Source organism: Nematolebias whitei, chromosome 1 (genome assembly GCF_014905685.2).
Source record: "Nematolebias whitei isolate Nwh7 chromosome 1, NemWhi1, whole genome shotgun sequence".
In the NCBI taxonomy this organism is placed as follows: domain Eukaryota; kingdom Metazoa; phylum Chordata; class Actinopteri; order Cyprinodontiformes; family Rivulidae; genus Nematolebias; species Nematolebias whitei.
Genome location: NC_056498.1, coordinates 23,003,401 through 23,015,451, shown reverse-complemented (window position 1 = coordinate 23,015,451; position 12,051 = coordinate 23,003,401). Strand labels below are relative to the sequence as shown.

The window sequence follows — 12,051 nt, the reverse complement described above, 5'->3', positions numbered from 1 at the left end:
ATTTTGTCAGGTTTGGATTGGATCAAAACTTTCCTTCCATTTCAGCAGAAAGCAGTGGCCGGAAGCACTGTTGACTTCTGGGTAATGTAGTTCTTTTGGACTGGCGGTACAGTGTAGGCTTATTGAAAGAAAACTACAAAATGGTGGCACCTGCCCAAAGTTTTTTTTTTTTTGGTTGACTTTTTATTTTTACCATCCCAATCATGTGAGTAATATTAAAGTTAACAATCGTTAAAAAACTGCGAAAGAGCGAGTCCGCAAAAGTCGAACCACAAAGTAGTGAGGGACTGTACTGTTGACGTGTAAACAGGTATTTAACTTGGCAGCGCTGGTTAAAACTACAGTATAAATTGTGTTGGTTTGATGTTTTAACTTGTTTCTGTTTTTCTGGTGGTGTTTTGATCAGGTCAGTGTAAACCTGGCAGTCACTCTCTGAACGGGTTGGAGATCTGCGAGTCGTGCCCACTCGGTCACTTCCAGCCTGGTTATGGTGCCAGAAAGTGTCTGGTGTGTCCTGGTGGGATGTCCACTGTCACCAGAGGAGCCGTGGACGACACCGAGTGTGGAGGTGATGCAGTGTGACCGTACAAACTAAACATCCTCATTGTCTTTTCATTCTACTTTAATTTATTTACTTTACTGTATTTCTCAGACTATAAGGCGCACTTAAAATCCTTTAATTTTCTCAAAAATCGACAGTGAGCCTTATAATCCAGTGCGCCTTATGTATTAATTCTGGTTGTGCTTACCGACCTCGAAGTGATTTTATGTGGTACAACTGAACAACGCTGAGTTATTGTGAATGAGTTGAATAAAGTTTGACTTATCTGACTGCTTTGTTTCACTTAATGCACCTTATAGTCTGAAAAACACTTTAATTTGACTTGATTGTACTTGCGTTATGCAGAACAGTAATGGGGAAAATAACCAATATATTTAAAAATTATAAGCAAATGCATATCTTTTAGTATTTTTATTGAAATGTAACAAATTTAGACATGAGATATAACTGACCTTCTGAGTTAGATGGATAGACATAGAAAAGTAGAAAACAATTTTTTTTTTTATTTTATAAATTTTATTTTTTAAATACATAAATGGCAAATATAACATAAAATGTTGGCTTTGAGTTTCTTTGCCTTTTTCCACCAATGATTATTATTTTTATAACAATTTGGGATGACTGTAGCATTTTATTATGTAATTTGTTCACTTTTCTACTTTCCTCTTCCACACGTCTCATTTATAGTTCCCTGCAAGGCGGGTCACTTCTCTCGCACCGGTCTGGTTCCCTGTTACCCCTGTCCAAGAGATTATTACCAGCCTGACCACGGGCGCTCCTACTGCCTCTCCTGTCCTTTTTATGGCACCACCACGATTACAGGAGCATCCAGCATACAGCGCTGCTCCAGTGAGTCCACTGGGCCGTAGATATTAGCCTTTCCCCAAACTAAAGATCCTGAATGTGTTTTTTCCAACTCATATTTGTTGTGTTTGTATTTTACTGGGTATCTTTGTCAGGTTTTGGGTCAAGCTTTCTTGCTAAGGAGGAAAGTGTAACTGCTGCTCCAGAGGTGGAGGTCAGTGAAGACTACCAAGCCAGCAGTCAGGTTAGTAGTCACGCCTTCTTCACGACGTTGTTTGAATTCATAAAGATTTGTGGGCATCGGTTCATACATGACTCTGTTATGACTGTTACAGTACATAGTTTATGGTTAACTCAGTGGCTGCTAAACAAGCCCAAATCATTACTCCTCCACCGCTGTGCTTGACAGTTGGTGTGAGATGTTCTTCGTTGTTTTGTTTTTTTTGCCAATGTGGTTTGACTTTCACAAATTGTGCTGCTGTACATTCCATCCAAACACCTCCGCTTTGGTCTCTACTGTCCAAAAAACATGGCTGCAACACTTGAGGTTTGTTCAGATACAACTTTACAGCCTAATTTATGAGATGTCTGAGCTGCAGGTCTTCTGCTGTCAGGTTGAGTTTGTGTTTAATTGACACGTGAATACAATACTGGGCTTTTTTCATTTGACATTAATTCATCTTCACTTTGGAAAACTGACCTCAGAATATTTGGAAATAGTGTTACAATCCTCCTGAGAGTAATGAGCATAAACAGGTGCTGATGTCTTACCTTTTGGTTTTGTGTTAACACACACCTGTATGCTCCAGAGCAGCGAATTACCCAAACCAATGTTTTTATAAAGATCCTCACTCCTATATAACCAGTAATAGTTAATCAGTGCACCTGGCTGCTACTGACCCTGTTACTTCACCGAACGACAAAAGGGGTGTACTTTATCACATACTGTTTTACTTTTTTGTGTAACTGTTGGATAATTTAATTATCCTGTCATCAAATCATTAATCAAATAAGCCACACAGAGAGGATCCAATAAGATTTTTCAACCCAGTTTTACTTCCTACAAGGGGTTCAGCATTGAAAACAGGCTTACAACGGTGTTATACAAAGCTCTGGTCACAAGGTCTGTCCACAGACAAAGAGTTAGGAAAAGCTTAAATACTCGTTATCAGACAGAGGCGAGGTCAGGACGACCTCTGCTTCACAGCTCACAGTTTTTGAAGGCGTCAGAAGTTATCAGTTATCAGACTCCTGAGTAGACAAAAAGACTCTTTTGACTTCACATACATTTAAGATTAGTAAGTGATAACATCCATGACCTTTACATAAAGTCCCCCAACAGTAATATTGTGTTGATCCTAATTTGAAGTTGTATGACTTCATGTCTATGAATTCTATTATGATCCGAAGCGTTGAACTGTAAAATGACCAAAGTGTGCGCATGCTTTGAAACTGTGGTGTACAAATACAGTTTGTACAGGTACCCTTGTAGCGTTGAGTTGGCGTTAAGAACAGCTACACTTATAGTAAATGTAAGTGGATTTATCTACAGTGCAAGAAAGTTTGATTTATTATTCCTGCAGGTTTTCCACGAGTGCTTCCTGAATCCCTGTCAGAACAAGGGAATATGTGAGGAGGTTGGAGCTGGTTATGTCTGCACCTGCATGCCTGGGTTCACAGGTAAAACACCACATCTTTTCACTACTGCATTTGCTGTGATTAGAATATTATTATTCTGTTGTTATGTTGTTGGTGTTCACCCTAACCACATTAGGGATGTTTTTTCACTGTTCTGATGGTCGTTAGAGTCAGCCCGTGATATTTGTCCCTCAGGTGCAAAGTGTGAGATCGACATAAACGAGTGTGACTCGGCTCCGTGCCAGAATGGAGGTCTGTGTAAGGACGGGATGGGAGACTTTCAGTGTCAGTGCAAACCTGGATTTTTAGGTAAGAGATCTATGAGCAACTTAAAGCTATGGATTTTTTTCAACAAAGGAAAGGCCGTTTTACAGATTATGTCAAAATTGTGAAAGGCACTCTGTTTGTTTGACTCAGGTTCTCTGTGTGAGGCCGAGGTAAACGAGTGCATCTCCTCCCCGTGTCTGAATGAAGGAGTGTGTGTGGATGAAGTCAACAAGTTCACCTGCAGCTGTACAGATGGCTTCACAGGTTAGGCAAAGTTGCTTAAATCAAAAACAAATGGACTCTGGAGGGTTTTTTAATTGTTTTGAAAATGTTTCCCTTGGCAAGAGAGGGACTTTTATCAGTTCTTATTAGACATTTTCAGACCTAATCCCAGGCTGACCAGATAAATAATTTCATAGTGGTTTATGTGAACCTCACAAAACTTCATTCCAAAAGATCTGAACTGTTCTTTTGGTCTCTCTCTTCTACAATTCTTCAGGGTCTCGCTGCGAACTGGAAATCAATGAGTGCCTGTCCAGCCCATGTCTGAATGGAGGTGTGTGCGAGGACCTGACAGGAGGATACAGCTGTAACTGTGCAGCTGGATTCTCCGGGGATCGCTGTGAGATCAACGTTGATGACTGTTATAGTGCTCCTTGTTTACATGGAGGCTCATGCATAGATGCTGTTAACAGCTACAGGTAAAATAAAATGGTTATTGTATGGACTGAAGCAGCTTTCAGTACTAATTATACGCTTGTCAAGAATTATTTCTTCTCTGCACAGATACATTTGTGTACCTAAATGTGGACTATTGTAGATGCAGTGTCTTCACAGAAACTGATCTCAGGTGAAAATGAGGAGGTGTTACCTGTCTTTGTCTCCCTTTTTGTCTCAGGTGTCAGTGCGTGGAGGGCTTCCGAGGCCGTCTGTGCGAGGTGGACGTGGACGAGTGCAATCCGAACCCCTGTCTGAACGGAGCCAGCTGCTTTGACGGTCTGGGCTCCTTTACCTGCCGCTGCCTCCCTGGGTTTAACGGAACCAGGTGTGAGACAGGTACTACTGTACAGGGCAGATAACACATTGTCATGGCAACCAAAGAGGAGGAAATCTGAGAAAGCGATAATAAAGTGTTGTTGTTTACATCTGGTGTGCAAACGTGTTACTGAAACACATCTTGAGCAGACATTTTTAACTAGAGAAATTGTGAAAATGGAGTGTGAATGCTTATTGCTTAAAAACAGCTAAAATTAGCTAAAAACATGCTAAAATATAGCTGAAATAGAAGAACAAGCCTAAGTTAGCAGAATAAAGCAGAAAGAACACATGTTTGCTGAATTATGTTTAAATAAACAGAAATGAGCACAAAAATTAGGAAATTAGCTTTAAAAAGCTGAAATTGGCAACAACAAAAAAGCTGAAAAGTCAGAAAGAAGCTTAAACTACCAGAAGGAAAGAGAAAGAGCTGAAATCAGCCCAAAAATGTGGAATTAGCTGAGGAAGCTGAAATTAGCTTAAAATAGCTAAATAGTAGCTGAAATAGCAGGAAAAAGATGAAAGCAGCAGAAATAACTCGAAAAGAGCATAACATGCTGAAATTAGCAGATATAATTTAATTAGGCTGAAAGTAGCATAAATTAGCGCAAAAAAAGTGAATTTATCTGAAAACAGCTATAATTAGATTACTGGTAAAAAAAAAAAAAATGCTAAAAAGGTAGGAAAAAAGCTGACACTTGCGAAAATAAGCTGAAAGGAGCATAACAAGCTGAAATTAGCCGTAAGTTAGAAGAAGCACAAAAATGTAGTTAGCAGAAAGAATCTGAAAGGATCACAAAACAGCTGAAAAAACAGCTGAAATTAGCTGAAAGTGGCTGAAAAAAAAGTTTAAATTTGCACAAGGAAGCTGGAAGAAGCTGAACCAGAACAAAATGTGAAAGGAGCAGTTAAAGGTTGTAAACACATCTAAAGAGCTGAAGGATGTAAAATGAGCTCAATTTATTTCCTATGAGGAAAAAGAATGGCAGAAAAGACTAAATATTTCAACAAGCTAAAGTTGCACCAATACCAAAAGTCATAGCAGGATTGTCCTGAAAGAGATAAACGTTTTGATATAGGATTTGTTGAAATAGCTCAAATTGTGGAACAAGAAAGATGCTGAAAAATGTACGGAAGAAAAATGGATCACAGTAGAGTGAATGCTTCATAAACATTCACACAGCTAACTGCCTGATGAAGATTTTAAGCATTTAATCTTATAGCGCAACATACTTGGCTTACAGAAATGTTTTGTTTATGAACAAATTTCCTGTGTCTCCTCTCAGAAATGTCCTCTGCCTTCAACCTGGACTTCGAGGTGTCTGGTATCCACAGTTACGTGATGATGGACGGAGTTATGCCGGCGCTGACAGAAATCACCTGTACTTTCTGGATGAGGTCATCAGACACAAATAATTATGGCACACCTGTTTCTTATGCCGTGGAAGGCAGTGACAATGCTTTTCTTCTCATAGACTATAACGGGTCAGTGATGCATTTACATGAATAAAATATCATTTCCACTATACCGTACACACTTTCTTGTTTTCTAACACCTGCTTTGTCTGATTACCTGCAGGTGGGTGCTGTATGTGAATGGAAAGGAGCGGATTACTGACTGTCCTGCTGTGAACACGGGCCAGTGGTTCCACATCGGTGTATCCTGGAGGAGCTGGGACGGAGACTGGAGGATCTACATCAACGGGAAGCCCTCAGATGGAGGCAAAGGCCTATCAGTTGGCACCACTATCCCAGGTGTAGTTCTGTTAACAAACTTGTTTCTTTTTAACAATTGTTTTCTCATGAGCTCACTTCCTTTGGAGCTGTTAACCTTAGTCCTAACTCTGTTATTTAGGTGGGGGAGCGCTTGTTTTAGGTCAGGACCAGGATCAGAGAGGAGAAGGCTTCAACCCTGTTGAGTCTTTCGTTGGGTCCATCAGTCAACTCAACATCTGGGATCGGGTTCTCACTCCACAGCAGGTACATATGAAAAGCTTTCACTTGTGTTTGACCCTTAGGCCAGCAGTTCCTCCTCTTTACCCGTAGAGTAGAGGTTGGTGGCAGCTGATCAGGGCGAAGACCCTGAAACTTCCTCCACCACAGAGCTTTGGGAGTGGAGGGTTTCTGTGGTGCCTGTGCTGCCCGAAAATTATTCAATTTTAGCAAATCATTTAAAGAAATTAGGTCAGTTTGTCCTTCAGTAGTCTTAGCCTATAGCAACATAACAAGCCAACCCGAACTATAGGATTTATCAAACAGTAAAGTCTTAAGTCCAGTCTTAAAACTGGACAATGTGTCAGCCTCACAGACAGAAACTGGAAGTTGGTTCCACAAGAGAGGAGCCTGATAACTGAAAGATCTTCCTCCCATTCTGCTTTTGGAAACTCTAGGAAGCGCAAGTAAGCCTGCCGTCTGAGAGTGAAGTGCTCTGTTAGGAAAATATGGAACAATAAGATCTGTAATATAAAATGGAGCTAGGTTGTTGAGAGCTTTGTAGGTTAGAAGTAAGATTTTGAATTCAAATCTGGACTTAACCGGGAGCCATTGAAGAGAAGCTAAAACTGGAGAGATATGATCTCTCCCACTAACTCCAGTTAAGACTCTGGCAGCAGCATTTTGGATCAACTGAAGACATTTTAAAGAAGTATTTGGACATCCAGATAATAAACCATTGCAATAGTCCAGTCAAGACGTGACAAATGCATGAATCAGTTTTTCTGCATCATTTTTAGATAAGATGTTTCTAATTTTAACAATATTACGCAGGTGGAAGAAGGCAGTTCTAGTAACGTTTTTAATGTGCCGGATAAAAGACGTCCTGATCAAAAATAACACCAAGATTTTTAACATTAGAGCTGGAGGACAGATTAATGCTATCTAAGGAGGGAGAAAGACTGAAAAATGTATTCCTAAGATGCTCAGGTCCAAAAACTAAAACCTCAGTCTTGTCTGTGTTCAAAAGCAGAAAATTTAGGGTCATTCAGGTTTTTATGTCTTTAAGACATGCTAGTAGTCCAAGTAGCTGATTGGATTAATTTGGTTTCATGGACAAATATAACTGTATCAGCAGCATTACAATGAAAATGTATCCTATTCTGTTTAATAACATTACCTCATGGGAGCATATACAAGGTAAAGAGTATTGGTCCAAGCACTGAACCTTGAGGAACTCCATGACTAACTTTGGTGTATGATGAAGATTCATTATTTACATTTACAAATTGGAATTTGTCAGATAGATATGATTTAAACCAATTCAGAGCTGTTCCTGTAATTCCAATATCATATTCAAATATTTGTAGTAGAATATTATAATCAACTGTATCAGAGTCAGAGAGTCAGAGTTTCTTTATTGTCATTCGCACCACATGTGGTACATGTGGTGGAGCGAAGTTATGTACACAGGGTCCCAGTTACATCCAACAATAAAATGTAAAAGAAAAACTATGATAACATCCAAGATTTGAACTAAGAAAAACATCATTTAAAATACACTAAGCACTAATAGCATAAAAACATTACGTCGAAGAGCAGCACGAACATGAGCATGAGTAAGTGAGCAGATGAGCACGCATGAACTCAGCATGAAAAAGATCAGCAGCAACACGATGTGATTTTTTCACATTGATTCTTCTGGTTAGAGATTCATGAGTCTAACAGCCTCAGGGTAGAAGCTGTTCCTCAGTCTAGTGGTTCTACACTTAATGCTCCTCAACCTCCTTCCTGAGGGAGCAGGGCAAAAAGTGTGTGTGCTGGGTGAGTGGGGTCCTTCATGATGCAGGTGGCTCTCTTCCTGCATCTGGAGGTGTAAATGTCTGTGATGGTGGGGAGGCTGACTCCAACAGACTTCTGTGCAGCCTTCACCACTCTCTGCAAAGCTTTTCTTTCTGCAGCTGTGCAGCCTCCATGCCACACGTTGATGCTGGAGCACAGGATGCTCTCCACTGCACACCTGTAGAAGGAGGTGAGGACTGAGCTTCCCAGACCAGCTCGCCTCAGCCGCCTGAGGAAGTAGAGTCTCTAATGTGCTTTCTTGATCAGACTGGTGGTGTTGTTGCTCCAGCTGAGGTTGTCATTCATGTGTACACCCAAGTACTTGTAGCTGGAGACCACTTCCACTGCAGATCCTCTTATGTTCAGGGGGTGTAGGTGTGTTTGTTCCTTCTGAAGTCCACAGTCATCTCCTTTGTCGTCTTCACATTGATGTGAAGGTTATTCTCTTTTGTCTTCTTCTCATATCAAATGCAGCACTGAGGTCTAACAGGACCAGTGTAGACACCTATCCATTGCCAGAGGCCTTGAGAATATCATTAGTAACTTTCAACAGTGCAAATTCAGTGCTGTGGTGAGCTCTAAACCCAGACTGAAACTCTTCAAACAGATTATTTATTTTCAGATGATCACGCAACTGACCTGCAACTATTTTCTCTAGAATTTTTGAGATGAAATTTAGATTAGATTCAACCTTTATTTTTACAGGTTAGTCCCATTGAGCCTCAGGTACTCATTTACAAGAGACCTGAAGATATAGGTCTATTATTGGCTAGGAGTCTTGAGTCAAGGTTATGACAATAACAAAACAAGACTAAAATAATTTTAACACTCTTCTTTAAAGCAATCCACTTGTAGCTGAATCAGCCAAGATGGTTGTTATTGCCAGGTCTGAACAGGGCATAACTTTATATAGTTAAAAATGGAATCTGGAATAGTTAAGCAAATATATTTTTTATATTAACAATCTGAATTTATTTTTCTCTGCTCATCCTACAGATTAGGGTCCTAGCCAGCAGCTGTCCAGCCTCTCATGTGACCCACAGAGGAAACGTCCTTGCCTGGCCTGACTTCCTTAACGGTGTGGTGGGCCAGCTCAAAGTAAACCTCAACAGCATATTTTGTGTTGGTAAGAGAGATTCTCATATTTAAAACTATATTGTACATGTTGTTCATCTGTTTGTAAATATACTCTAGGAAAGCTTTAAACCTGGTGATTCCCCCATGTGTGTTGTCTCAGATTGTCCCAAGCTGGAGAACGCTGTGCCCCACCTGCACGTCTCCTCTGTGGAGGTGAGCCCCGGTGCTCAGGTGCAGATGTCCTGTGATCCTGGTTTCTACCTGGTGGGGGAGCCAGTGCTGCAGTGCCAAAATAAAGGAGAGTGGAGCCACCCTCTGCCCAGCTGTGAACGTGAGGACCAGAGCCAAATAGCTCTGATTTTAATTGCAAATTAATCCCTGCGGTAGTGACGTACATCCAAGAACAGATAACAAATCACACACACTGACAGATTAATGTCCAAAATACTCCGGAGGAGAGGCCAGCAGAGACACATAAGAATGTGTTGTGTCCTGCTAACGTTGTCACTTGACTTGTCAACTTCAGAATTTGTACTTTTTTAAACTTATATTTAACTAGGCAAATAAGTGAGGTCATCGATCTCCCCTTCAAGAAAGGCCTGGGCTCAAAGGCAGCCTGAGTATGCATGTTTTGGCATGTGGGAGGAAACCAGAGTCTGGAGAAAACCCACACAAACATGAGGAGAAAATCCAAATTTCATACAGAAAGACATCAGGCCCAACCTGGCGCTTGAACCCAGGACCTTCTTATTGTAAGACAACAGTGCTAACCACTAAGCCATTGTGGTGCCCATTTAATTTATATTTCTTGGGAGATATTAGGCTCATAACTCATAAAATCCCTTGTTAAGAAGAGTGTGCTGATTGTATTAGAGCTTTGTGTGTTTTTTGCGTTTTTGCTAAACAAAAACTAGGTTGGTATGAACATACCAAGCTACAAGAAAGTCATATAGAGAGAGCTCAGAGTATAACTGATTCAACATTGTTTATTATATTTTATTTTATAGTTTAATTCTGTTTAAATTGTTAGAAATCAATTAACAGTTTGTTTTTATCTGCATGTGTTGCAGGAGTGTCATGTGGAACTCCTTACCCTCTTGCGAACGGCTTATTTCAGGGGACAGATTTCCACGCTGGCAGCTCTGTGGTCTATCAGTGTAATCCAGGCTTTTACCTGCTGGGAGACACCAAGGTGCGCTGCAGCAACAGCGGCAAGTGGGGAGGACATCCACCGGCTTGTCTAGGTACCAAAACATGAACTAATAGCATCTGAAATTCATGTCGTAAACTATGAAATTGAATTATGAATTATATTAGATGCATACTGCAGTTCACCAGTGCAATTTTTTGACATTTTTCTGTGTCCAGATGTGGATGAGTGTGCTCTGGGCTCTGACTGCGACGATCACGCCAGCTGTCAGAACACAGATGGATCTTACACCTGCACCTGCATTCACCCATACTCTGGAGATGGCAAAAACTGCACAGGTAACAAGACCCTGATGCGTTACATAAAGCCATGTTTAATTATCAAGTGAATAGAAATAAAAGTCTTACAGTAACAGTAAGAGGTTTTTTTTTTTTACTGTGATGAATCTGGTGGCTGTTTGTGTGATCAGAGCCTGTTAAGTGCCAGAACCCTGGATCTCCAGAGTTTGGTCACAGAGATGGCAGCAAATTTCTGGTGGGGAGTGAAGTTGTGTTTGGTTGTGACAATGGCTACGAACTTGTTAGCTCATCCCGACTCCGCTGCCTGGACTCAGGACATTGGGACAGTCCTGTTCCATATTGCAGAGGTGAGTTTTAAGCATTGAAGCACTGAGCTGCATGAGCGTGTGTGTATCAAATAACAAAACTACTGTTTTAGGTTTGGTTGGTGGTTATTCCCTTATTTCTTTGTATCCAACCAATAATCTGTTTTATATTTAAATTCAAACCACTTTTTAAAACGTATGTTAGGTAATGTCTTTGCATTTTCTTATACAGTATTTTCTTTTTACGAGGTTTTACCAAAAGAGGAGGGATGCTCCTCTAGAACAAAGTAATTCTGAATAAAAAAATAGAAAGTAAAGACCTGATTTTAGCAAAGAATACTTCCATCGTAATTGAACCATGATTGTTTAAAAAACTGTATCCATGAGTAAGGAATGGCAATATCCATCCATCCATTTTCTTTACCCGTTTATTCCATTTTGGGTCACGGGGGTCGCCGGTGCCCATGTCCAGCAATCACTGTGCGAGGGGCGGGGTACACCCTGGACGGGTCGCAAGTCCATCACAGGGCCACATAGAGACAAACGAGACAAACAAACATTCACTCTCTCACTCACACCTAGGGACAGTTTATTGATTGATTGATTGATTGATTGATTTTATTGTCAATTCTGCATATGTACAGGACATACATAGAAATTGAAATTGCGTTACACTCCTACTCAAGTTGCAGCAAAACAACAACATTAGCAAAAATAAACTAACACAACTAGTTATATAAAAAATATAAAAGTAAAAGTGAACAGCAGCAGGACCTCTGATGCAACGTGCTCAATAGTGACTAACAGGAGACAAAGGGACGCTGACTGAAGACAATAACGTGATGAGAGGTAGATAATGGATGTGCAAGGCCAGAGTAAACAATAGTGCAATATAAAGTATGAACCTGAGAAACTTAGTAAAGTGAAGGTGTGCATACCGGTTCTATATAGAGTCACAGTTATGTACTGATGAGGTGATTAAGTGGAAATGACAATACCAGAATTACCAGAATAAACAGGACGAGTTGATCATAACAGTAGTGCAAAATATAATGCAATAAACAGTAGAGTGAGCTTGTAGGCTGTTAAAGTGACCGAGTTCATAAACTATTCATGAAAATAAATAAATGTCCCAGAGCA

The 12,051-nt window shown here is 40.4% G+C and overlaps 2 long non-coding RNA genes across 2 annotated transcripts; both read left to right on the top strand.

Moving 5' to 3' along the window:
- The first annotated feature begins 2,965 nt into the window (after positions 1–2,965).
- On the top strand, positions 2,966–3,495 carry LOC119408893. The gene is made up of 3 exons (XR_005186750.1): positions 2,966–3,046; positions 3,200–3,313; positions 3,422–3,495. It is a non-coding gene; the product is annotated as an uncharacterized LOC119408893 (long non-coding RNA).
- A 2,227-nt stretch (positions 3,496–5,722) lies between these two features.
- Positions 5,723–6,207, top strand: LOC119408900. The gene is made up of 3 exons (XR_005186751.1): positions 5,723–5,791; positions 5,886–6,061; positions 6,162–6,207. It is a non-coding gene; the product is annotated as an uncharacterized LOC119408900 (long non-coding RNA).
- The last annotated feature ends 5,844 nt before the right edge of the window (positions 6,208–12,051 follow it).